Source organism: Sminthopsis crassicaudata, chromosome 3 (genome assembly GCF_048593235.1).
Source record: "Sminthopsis crassicaudata isolate SCR6 chromosome 3, ASM4859323v1, whole genome shotgun sequence".
NCBI classification, from domain to species: domain Eukaryota; kingdom Metazoa; phylum Chordata; class Mammalia; order Dasyuromorphia; family Dasyuridae; genus Sminthopsis; species Sminthopsis crassicaudata.
In genome coordinates this window covers 364,738,204-364,750,034 of record NC_133619.1, presented here as the reverse complement: position 1 = coordinate 364,750,034, position 11,831 = coordinate 364,738,204, and the positions used below count along the sequence as shown (strand labels likewise).

Sequence of the window (11,831 nt, the reverse complement as noted above, 5' to 3'; positions counted from 1 at the left end):
AAAGCGCGAGGGGCGGAGTTACACATTTCCCATTTTTCGCTCCACCCCCTCCTCTCGCACCTGCGCGTCCCCACATTCTCCCTCTTCTGCCGCAACCTTCCCCCCTTCCCCAAACCAAGACCGAGCTGGGCTAAGGGCTTCCTACTCTCGCGAGATTCTTCCACTTCTCTTCTCCCCCCACCTCCCGCCCCGGCTCGGTGTTCCCTGTGCTCCTTCCCCTTCCCCCTGCCCTCTCCTCTCGGCTGAGCGGGCGGCGCTTGCGCAGCCGCCATGTTCGGTTGCTATGCTGCGGCCCCGGGAGACGGGGAGAGCTTGAGGGAGGAGGAGGAGGAGGAGGAGGAGGAGGAGGAAGAGGAAAGGGGGGGCGGTGACTGAGCCTCCTCTGGCGCTCTCTCTCACGCTCCTACGCTGACACCCGCCCGCTTCCCTGCGTCCTCTTTCCCACCCAGACTCTTGGGTCTTCGAGGCTGAATTGAGGGGGGAGTGTCTCGGGAGAGAGGGTTAGGATATATTTTTGCTAGGGGGCACGGTGGGGTTGCGAATTCCACACCCCCACCTTATCACCTGGGTTCCCCCCCCCCCAGTTCTGCTCATCGGTGGTCTCATCTTTTTTTTTTTTTTTTTGAGGAGGAGGGTGCTACGAATTATTTTTTTTGGGGGGGGGAGGGAGAGTGGTAAAAGGTTTTTGCTTCCTTTCCTCTCCCTCCCTCCCTATCTCTTCTCTCTCCCCCTTCCCCTCCCCCTCTCCTCCTTCACCCGGTTCGGCTGCTGCAAGCCCCGCAGTATGAGGTGGTGCTGGCTGCTGAGGCCAATGGGCTGGTGGCCTCTCCTGCTGTCTGGGGGTCACTGAGAGCCAGCGTTTGGGGGGGGGAGTCGGACGATTTTTTAATTTTTCCCTCCCTCCATCCGAAAGGACGCGGCTGATATATGAAGGTAAGAGGCTTCTTCTCCTCCACCTTTTCCCATCCCACACTACGTGTGGGTTTCTAAAGGAGGTACTTACTCCAGGCAAGAAAGGATTGTGGAATTGTGGAAATGGTGTGGGTAATGAGGAAGGCCAAAAAAAAAAGGCACTTTTTTTTTTCCCACCCCATACTTCCTCAGGCCTTTTCACTCCTTTCTCAAGTGAAAACAGTTTTTTGGAATCTCTGCTTTCGACTGCTCCAAGAAGAAAGGTAGTAGGGCGGATGCGACGGTCTTCCAGACCTAAAATAGGGGTAACACATTTCAGAATTATCCGTTATTGATGAGGATTCTATTGATTGACTTATGAGTTGATTGCATTGATGCAAAGGTAGAATGTGGCCACAATCAATTTAGTTTTTAAGCTTCGTATACTTCTATTTGTTTAACGACTTTCATTAAGCATTGATGCTATTTGTTTTTAGGCTTCACATACTTGTTTAGTGAATTGTATGAAGCATCGATGCACGAGTAGAACGTGGTTAACGTTTGTTTTTTCTAGCGTCATATACTTCTAGTGTATATTCATGGTTAAGAAAGTGCTTCCCCCCCAAAAAAAGTTTAGGAGAAGCTAAAAAAATGTGCCTGAGCATTTCCTCAAGTCTTCATAAGTTGAAGACTTCCAGTTACGTATGTGCATATAGGATGGTGTCTGAGATATCCAATAGCACACACACAAAATGTTTTGTGGGATTTTAAAAGAACTTGTTCTGAGAGAACCTAAGTATGTTTTAATATTTCAGCTGATCTAATCCTAGGTTAAGTAACACGGCTCTAGTGTTAATGTGACAAAACCTTGGGCCTCTGTTTGAACCGTAGAACTCTGTGGCTACCAACATTTTAAAGTATTCATAGGGTGGAGAACAAAAAAGCCCCGCTAATCTCGACGTATCTCAATCTTTGAAGGGGTGATTTTAGTACTAATAAGGGTTGTTAGACTGTAAAACAAAAACAAAAACGAAATAAAAAACTAACCCAGGCATTTTGTTATTACGAATTTCTCCGCGCTTTGGAGTTGAATCTTGAGTGGAAGGATTAGATTTTGGATGTTTTATTTAGGATCCACAATAAATTTCTTTCAAGACCAATATGTGCCTGTTGCACTGTAACCTAGATATGTTAACTAAATACTAAATATGATTAAGCAGTATGATAAAACTCAAATTTAGACTGGAAACCAGTTTTATTTAAGTAAATATTTGGCTATTGTTACAGAAATTGTTACTGCACACAGTCTTCTATTAATATAGCGTGTGCCACATATTTTTGGCCACATAATTCATGCCTAGTTTACCCAAAAGTAATTTTTGTTCCACCACATTTTTTATTATATATGTATATATACATATATACATATATGTATATATATACAAAAACTATTTGTTTTAATCAAACTGATGGTGCATCAATCCTTAGGCATGCTGAGATTATTTAACTTATCAGTTTTATTATTTGGCATAGAATTTTATGCAGATGCATAATAAATACTTTTCAACTGTCAAATTTTAAGGTAAATTTTAATACTTTAGTTTTGAGGGTACTCAGTTGTTTCAGGACCTTGATTTTTACATATAGTAGATTTATTAAGTTATGGAATTTGAAACCTTTATTTGGGGTGTGATGCTTCCTTAAAATCAGCAATGTTGTGATTTTCACATTACTTAATTCTAGTGTGCATAGATTCTGGGTTGTGGTTGGTTAGATACAGCATAATATCATGTCTCAAACTATTAGGTATTTAAATCTTTTAAGCACTAATCAAATAGCTTTTTAATATCCCATGTAACTATGTTACTTTAAATTTCTACCACCCAATTTCTATTTTAATTTAGGCTATGTGCAAAACCAACTTTGATTGAACACTTGCTAAAAATACTTTCTGGGTCGAGTATACTGCAGCCTCAGGAAAGTTCCTCTGAACCATCCTGCTGTGATTAATATACATTTCATTGTTGTTAAGGACTTTTTGTTAAAAAAAATTATAGAATTTCATAATTTAAGTTTAATCTTTTTCAGGGATAGGAACCTCATTATTATTTAAATTGGTTATCATTATATGTAAAGTACTTAAATATGTTCGGATAAATATTTTGTTTCATTTTGTACTTACTGAAAATCTGTAGACATTTTGACTCTGTTGTATGTGTAGAAACATTTTCACTTCCTTTAATAAAAATCAATAGCCAACAGAGCAGTAGGGTGGATTTTACCTATTGGAATTATGAAGAGAAACTTTATTGATTTGAATCAACTCTTAAGAAGTGTCCTGGTTTTTTTGTGGGGGTGGGTAATATGTAACTTAACTACTCAAGTTTATTACTGGTATATGGTTTATTGTATATGGTACTAGGGTACTAGTATATGGAACTAGTTTAATACTGGTATGCAATTTATAATTGTGTATATGATGTAATGCATGTATATATGTATGTATTTGTGTGTATAGTTCAAAAGATATGTTAGTTCATCATACTGATACTTCCTCCATTTAAACAAATCAGAGCACTCCTATGACTTAGGATTTGGTCATTAAATTGTGACCATAGAAATTCATTATATGTTGATTAGCTTTCTGTTAGTGACTTTCTCAGCCTTAAGCCCCATCTAGATGACAAAATTTGCAGTCTACTAACATCACCTAATAGCCACACAGTAGAAAATGATGTTGATAGAAAATTTTAGTAGAGTGTTGTGAGTGTGTGTAAGTGTGCATTTGTCTATGTTCACATGTAATAACCCCTCTGTGATCCCTACCTTCTCACTTAAGTTTAAAGTCTCTCCCCAACTACCAACTCCTTTCCAATTATCTACAAATATACCCAAAACTCCCTATCCTCAGAAAACCCTTACTTGATCCCTCTGCTCAGCTAAGGATCTTCCTATATCTTCTCTGCTTCCTTGGGAAGACAGTCCACAATCTTGCCACCACTTTTCTTTTCTCTCAGTTTAACTGTCTACAGTCTTGTTCCAGCTTTATCCTTATTCCACAGAATTCCAAAGTTAACAATAATTTCTTTATCATTAAATTTAGTGGCCTTTTTTTTAAGTCCTTAACTTCCCTGCAGCTTTTGATACTATTTATTATACTCTTTTTTACTTGATATCCTCTTTTCTCTAGGTTTTTGGGATACTACTCCCGATTCTCATCTTGCTTGCCAAACTGCTTCTACTCAGTCTCTTTTGTGTGTCCTCATCCAGGTTATGTCCACTAAATGTAGGTAGATGTCCCACAGGGCTCTGGCCCCAATACTCTCTGCCTTTATGCTATACTTCATTTGTGATCTCATTAGCTCTGATGGATTTAATTATCTCTATGTTGATGATCTATATATATAAAATCTATATATCCTTCCCTAAAGTTTTTGCTGATCTCCAGTTTCACATTTCCAACTGTCTTTCAGATGTATCTTAAACTAGATATCTAAACTCAACATGTCCAAAACTGAACTCATTGTCTTTCCCTTCTAAACTTGTTTCCTGCAAACTTCCCTATTACTGTGGAGGACATCATCATTTTTTCCAAGTTGTTGGTTGTCATCCTCAGTTCTTCCTTGTTTCTCACCTCCATATCCAATCTGTTGCCAAGGACTGTTGCTTTTTGCCAACAATTGCAATTTTTTGCATCATCTCTTGAATCTATTCCCTTTTCTCTGTCACCACTGTGGCATTACCTGACACTTGGACTACTGCAATATCCTTCTGGTAAGTCTGCCTGCCTCAAGTCTCTCTCTAATAAATCTTTCTTTCAGCTATCAAAGTGATTCTCCTAAAGCACTGGTCTAACTTCTATTCAGTTAACACCAATGGTTCCCTAGCACCTCTAGGATCAAATATAAAATCTTCTCTTTGGTTTAAAGCCCTCATAACTTACCCTCCCCCAACCTTTCCAACCTTTTTGCATCTTAATCTCTCCTGTGTTCTCTTTGACCCAGAGCCACTGGACATCTTGCTTTTATACAAATAAGACACTCCATCTTTTAGCTCCAGACATTTTCATTGGCTGTTCCCCATGACTAGGATGCTCTCTCCCTAGTCACCTCTGCTTCCTGACTTCCCACGCTTCTTTCCAGTTCCAACTAAAATCCTACCTTCTATAGGAAATCTTTTCTAATTTCACTTAATTCTAATATCTTGCCTCTTAATTATTTTCTATTTATGTATATAGTTTGTCGGAACATATTTGCTTGTCTCCCTCTACAGATAATGATCTTTTTGAGAGCCTGGATTGTTCTTTGCCTCTTTTTTTGGTATTTCCTTAGGACAGTTCTTGGTACATAGTATATGCTTATAAATGCTTATTCACTTAATGAGTGAGCGTGGTGAATTTTTATAATCTTACAATATATGTGACTTACAATATAATGTGACTTAGGTTATAATATTACTCTCATCTAAAAGATATGAATTGATTCTCAGAAAGTTTAGATAGCAGTGAAAATACATTCATATTTAGAAAATCACCACTTAATAGGAAATTTTTTGTTTAATTTTTTTTTTTTTTGCCAAAATCAAAGTTTCTTATTTGTAATACAAGTAATACAAGGATTCTTTTTTTTCCCCCTACATTTTCCTATTAGCATTCTTATCTCCTCAAGCCCTCCAATTTTATCCCCTCTTTCTTAATTCCTTTTCTTTTAACAGATTCTATGAGAACCATAAAGTTCTAGTATTTAGAACTGGAAGAAATTACAATTTGTTCTTAGAATTGGAAATTGTATTTAGCAACTCAAGCCCCTGAAGCCAATATCCTTCATTTTTCCTTTCATTGTTAAACTACCAGGTTAAAATTCATTTTTTAATGTCTTTATTATGTGGTAGAAAGATTACTAGCTTTGGTGTTAAAAACAAACAAACAAACAAAAAAACCACTTGCCTTCACATTTCTGTCATCTATGATCTGGGCAAGTGCCTTATTGGCCTCGGACCTCATAGTTTCCTCATTTGTAAAATTAGTTAGTTGGATATAATGATCTCTACAGACTTTGCCACCCCCTAAATCTTTGATGATTATCGAAATGTTGCCCAGTTCTCTCTTGAAACTGCTTTCTTCAAGCTCACCAGTGGTCTCTTAATTGCTAAAGCCCATAGCTTTTTATTTTGTCATTATTATAAGCTCACAGGTTATTAATACCCTTTTTAAGATTTCTACCAGTTTTCTTTCACTTACTTTCTTGGCCTCCTTTTTCTGGCTATCTTCCTCCTTAAATGTGAGTATTTGAGAATCTTCATGCTGTGGGCCCTCTTCTATCTGGATATTTTCTCATTTGTCTGATTTTTAAAAATTTCATTTTATCAATTATGTAGAAGACTTCTAAAATGTATGTTTAGGTTCTTTAAGCTCTTTCCCCAAGTTTCTAAACACTGACTGGATATTTCTATTTTATTTTTCTTTAACCTCAAAGTATCAAAAACTGAATTCAATATTATAATATTTCCAGGGGCAGCTAGGTGGCGCAGTGGATAGAGTACCAGCCTTGAATTCTGGAGGACCCAAGTTCAAATGTGGTCTCAGACACTTAACACTAGCTGTGTGACCCTGGGCAAGTCACTTAACCCCAGCCTCAGGGGGGAAAAATATTATAATATTTCTAAACAATTGATCACATGGTTCCTGACACATTATTAATAAATTCGTATTTTCTGAATAGAGTATAATTATTTTCAATCACTCAAGCTTGAAGTTTCATTATCTTTGTTTTTTTCCTCTACTCTATTTCTTTCCTGCATTCTAATCAGTTATCAGTCAGTTCTATTCTACCTTTATTTTTTTGTATTCCTTTTCTTTCATTTTAACTCAAGCATTTAATATATGCTAGGCACTATAGTAGGTGTTGGGACTTAGAAACAAAATATTCTATTCCTTCAAGAAGTGTGGATTCTTTTTGAGTCAGGGGAAAAAGAACATGTAATTTGATGGAAGATAGAATACTAATACTGGGGGGGAGGAGTGTCATGGAAAGTTTAATGGAGAAACTGAATCCTGAGCTAATTTTTGAAAGAAAGCAAAGATTCTTCCAGGTGAAGTTGAAAGGGAAGTGCATATGAGATATGAAGATTAGCCTGAGCAAATAAATATTTGGAAATGGGAGATAAAATTTAAAATTCATGAAGCGATTTTTAAGAAGGAATTTTATGCATTAGTAATTAGGTTATTAGTCATCTTAAGGATGTCAGTTTCACTAGAATCTTAGGCACAAACAATTGGTAGTGGGTTGAGGAAGTGAGTAGGTGTTGAGGAAGTGAAGGCAGCAAGTGTAGACTATTCTTTCAGAAGTTTAAAAGGGAAAGGGAGAAGATGAGTAGGATAGTACCTAAGCTGAATCAAGAGTTCAGATTTTTCCAAGCTAATTTGATAAATTTTTCCTTTAAAGATTTATTTTGTTAGGCATTGGTGATGCAGAGACAATAATGGAAGATGATAATAAAAAATAAGAAACAATAATATTCTCTAAAGGACTAGAGGAAAATGGGATTTTCCCAACTAATACTTATGTAGCTTTTGTGGGCAGCATCTACTTTAGGTCATAACTTATCTTAAGGGGCAGAAACTTGGTTTAGAAGGGGAGATGTCAGGTACTTGCACAGGAAAGAGTATAAAGTTGGAGAGTTTTGGGGAAACTTCAGTTGTCTGAGACAAGCACCACAGTTGGCTGTGGCAGTGAAGATGGGATGCAGATTGTCTTCCTACCCTTTTAGGTTGGTTGATTACATCCCCATCTTGGGGTCAAGCCCTAGACCCAGAAGTGATTCTTCTTGGTGCCCACTTTGGAGTCTATTGCTAGTCTTGTCACCTCTTTACCAAGAAGTGGAAGGCATATTTCATCTTCAGTCTTTCAAGTCATAGTTGGTCCCTGTCCTGATTGGAATTCTGAAGTCTTATTTATGTTCATCAAAATGTTCTCCTAGTTCTGTTTTCCACTTTTCATCAGTTTGTATAAGTATTTCTACAGTTTTTTGAATCTGTCATATTCATTATTTCTTTCAGCTGTTTCCTAATTGTTACAATAAAAATTGCTAATGTGAATATTCTTGTACATGTAGGTTATTTTTCTCTATACTTAAGTTATTCTGGACTCTATTTCTTTTCTATCTGTCCTTTATTTTTCAATATCTAATCAGTTGCCAGGTTTTGACTTTAAAGCTCCATAGCTTCATTTGGTACTATTTCAGTTGATTTCCATATTTTCAACCCTCTCCAAGCCATCTTGCATACAGCTCTAAATTGATATTCTTAAAACCCAGGTATGATTCTGTTAACAAGCAATTATGAAATACTTCCAATGCCCTGGGAGATGAGTATACAAGGACAAAAATGAAACATTGCTCTTACTCAAAAATACCCTTGTTGCCTCTAAAATAAAATAAAAACAACTCAGTGTGGAATGTAAATCTGACCTATTTGCTACTCTTTATATATAAAACTCCACTTTCCATCCTAAGATTCCTTCTAGCTATAAATCTGTAATCCTTTTAATGTAATAGTTATATGCCCCTGACAATTTTAAATGAGAAAATTACATTCTAAATTAGTTTTGTAGAGCTGAAAAAAACTTTGGAGATAATCTAATCCCATTCAAGGTCACACTCATCTAGTTTTTTTTTTTTTCTCCTGAGGCAATTGGGGTTAAATGACTTGCCCAGAGTCACACAGCTAGGAAGTGCTAAGTGTCTGAAACCAGATTTGAACTCTGGTTTTCCTGACTTCAGGGCTGGTGCTCTATCCACCACGCCACACTCATCCAGATTTTAACAAAGTATTTACAGCCTCTCATGCTTTTGAAATACAATTATCCCTTCCACATCTTGACTTTCCCCATAATAGTTTTGTGTGTTGACATAAATTAAATGGGAATTTGCAGAAGCTGCAGACATGTGGAGGTCAACAGATGATACAGAAAAAGTTTAGAAACTCAGAAATGCATAAAATATGTGTATAATATCAACATAATTTATTTAATACCATAATAATTCAGATTTCTTTTCTGGTACACAGTGTCAAAAAATTTTATGCAGGTTATCCAGATTGTTGGAGTGCTGTGTCCTAATCCCTAAAATGTAAAAGGGATAATTGTAATTGGAGATAAGAGATATGAACAGAAAGAGTGCAATTATATGCCTTTGGAATAGACTGGATGGCTAGGTGTGGAATACATTTTTAGAAGTATATTGACAACTGAAAAGAAGATCTGTGATGGAGTGTCCCAGGAATCTATGTTTGGCCCTTTATAGTACTAAGCATTCTATCATTCTTTAAGGCCTCATTTTGCTTGAATTAAACCAAAAGGGCTATACAACATGATCTGCTGGAACTCTGTCTTCCCAGAAATCAGCTGGAATCAGGATCAATAAACGTCTTTATTCTAGATCTTTTAGGTCAAGGTCAGGGGGTTAGGTCAAGCAATCTCACACACACCTTCCTTCCTCAAACACCAGGAGAGACTGACTCAGTGTCAGTGTCTCAATTTACTCTTCCATCTCCTACTCTTCCCATATATGTCACTTCTCCCTCTTTGTCCCACCAATCAAGTCAGCACAGAACAGCTGGGGAGGGTCAACCTTCAAACAAGTTAATAGAGAACTGTCCAATTGGCAATTAGTATCACGTGCTTCATTATCCAAGTGCATTTGCTCAGTTCTAGCCCTTTACATCTCCTGCTTTCTTTTGTTTTAGACCACAAGTGGTCGCGTCATCCCTGACTTTTCAGGGAGGTGAGAACCCCAAAAAGGAGGCAATCACGCCCCCCCCCCGACTTCTCAGGAGGGGAGATGAAAAGCACCAAAGAGAAGTGGGGATTGCTAGCGGGTTTCTGGTGCTAGCGGGTTTCTGGGTGAAGGGCCTTATTAGAGACAAGTATGCACAAACCCATCAGCATGGGAGTTATTGCACAAGCACATAGAAATAACGCAAAGACTATTAGTGATGACTCCCCACATTCAGTGCAGACTCGATGTGGTGTAACAAACAGGAATTATACATACAAGTAGTGATATAACAAACAATATAAATCAACATGGTTTTGTAAAAGATTTCCAGAAGGCCTAGAGAAGGAGGATATGCAAACATCAGTCACACATATGCCTTCTTCAGCAACCAAGAGAGAGTCCAAAACCAATCTATTGTCCATTGCTTCACGTGTTAGGGAATCCAATGATCCCCACAAGTTTTTGAAGTCCTGCAACAGTCTTATAATGCCTCAGAGAATCCAATGATTCCTGAAGACTTTCAGTCCTACAATAGTCTTATGATGTCTCAGAGAATCCAATGATTCCTGAGGGTTTTCAAGTCCTACAATAGTCTTATGATGTCTCAGAGAATCCAATGATTCCTGAGGGTTTTCAAGTCCTACAATAGTCTTATCATGTCTCAGAGAATCCAATAATTCCTGAGGGTTTTCAAGTCCTATAATGATCTTATCATATCTCAGAGAATCCAATGATTTCTGAGGATTTTCAAGTCCAACAGTTTTTTATGTCCATGAGTCAAACGCTAACTGCCAGGTTCTTTCAGTGGTGGGCACAGTCAGCAATAGAAACACCCGATGTTTCTTGGGTCTTCTTCGTTTCAAGAGTCTGCTCCATCCCTCTCCAATGGACAAGGCGAATACGGCTCGTTGGCACCCATCTGATTCCTTCTCCATCTGTGGAGATACAAGCAAACCCTCTCCCCCAAGCAGTTAACCTATCTGGTCCCTTCCAATCACCATTCTCTGGGTCTCTCCACATCACCTGGCGATTATCTAAAGATAGTGGAGCTGCTTGCACTGGACACTGCCCTTTCAGGGGTTATAAAACCTGTCTGCCGGAGCCAGTGCATCTTTGTCAAAAATTTAAAAATTAATGGTATAGAGAACTAAATTTAGAAGTTCTCTAGGGTGGCTCCCCCTTTGTTTTGTTTTTGGAGGAGTGTCTTAATATTTCTGTTTCTTCTCTCTACTATTGCTTGCCCTTGAGGATTAAAGGGTATGTCCGTGGTATGTAAAATCTTATACTGTGCACAAAAGTGTGCTAAATGTTTAGACGTATATGCAGGTCCATTGTCTGTTTTTATTGCTTGTGGCACATCCATAATTGCAAATGCTTGTATAAGGAATTCAGTGACCACTGGGGCTGTCTCTTTTGCTGCTGGCATTGCAAATGTGAATCCTGAAAAGGTGTCTACCACAACATGGATAAAAGACAGACGACCAAAAGATTTATAATGGGTCACATCCATTTGCTAAATTTCATTAGGTCTCAAACCATGAGGATTCTTCCCTGAAGGGAGTATAGGAGCATGGAAAGGAAGGCAAGCTGTACAGTATTTTACTATGCTCCTATCTTCTTCTCTTGTTATTCCAAATTGTGAACATAAAGCTTGAGCAACCTGATGATATTTAGAATGAGATTCTTGTGCTTCCTGAAATAAAGGAGTATTGGCCAACATGGTTAGAAGGTTATCTGCCTTTGAATTACCATCAAAAATAGGACCTGGGAGTCCACTATGGGAGTGGACATGCAAAATATAAATCTTACTTGGATGTTTTCTCACTTGCTTTTGAAGTTCCTTAAAGAGCTGATATATATTGGAGGCTACAAATTTTATTTGGGCTGTGGCATTCTTTGTACCACACCTAGTGAATAGGCCGAATCGGATATTATATTTATGTCTCTCGGATAATAAGCAAGAACTAGAATGATTACATACAATTCATTCTGCTGAGTGGACTGAAAAGGAGTTCTGATTCTCTCTTTATAGTTAAGTCACGAGAGTATACAGCGCAAATATTATGTCTGGCATCTGTAAAGATAGTTGGTCCTTTAAGAGGAACTTTAGAAACCTTCAAGAATCCATCACCAATTATGTAACAGTCTGGTTATCTTTAATGGAA

The 11,831-nt window shown here is 38.0% G+C and overlaps 1 protein-coding gene across 10 annotated transcripts in view; it reads left to right on the top strand.

Moving 5' to 3' along the window:
• The first annotated feature begins 275 nt into the window (after positions 1-275).
• Positions 276-11,831, top strand: part of PTPN4 (protein tyrosine phosphatase non-receptor type 4) — a 200,699-nt gene continuing 189,143 nt past the window's right edge. For 5 of the 10 annotated variants that reach the window (XM_074301808.1, XM_074301811.1, XM_074301807.1 and 2 more), the window contains exon 1: positions 355-933. The gene's annotated coding sequence lies outside the window, so the exon portion shown is untranslated. Of the gene's footprint in view, positions 934-11,831 lie in introns of all 10 variants that reach the window. The other 5 variants (XM_074301815.1, XM_074301810.1, XM_074301813.1 and 2 more) reach the window with 3 other exon arrangements.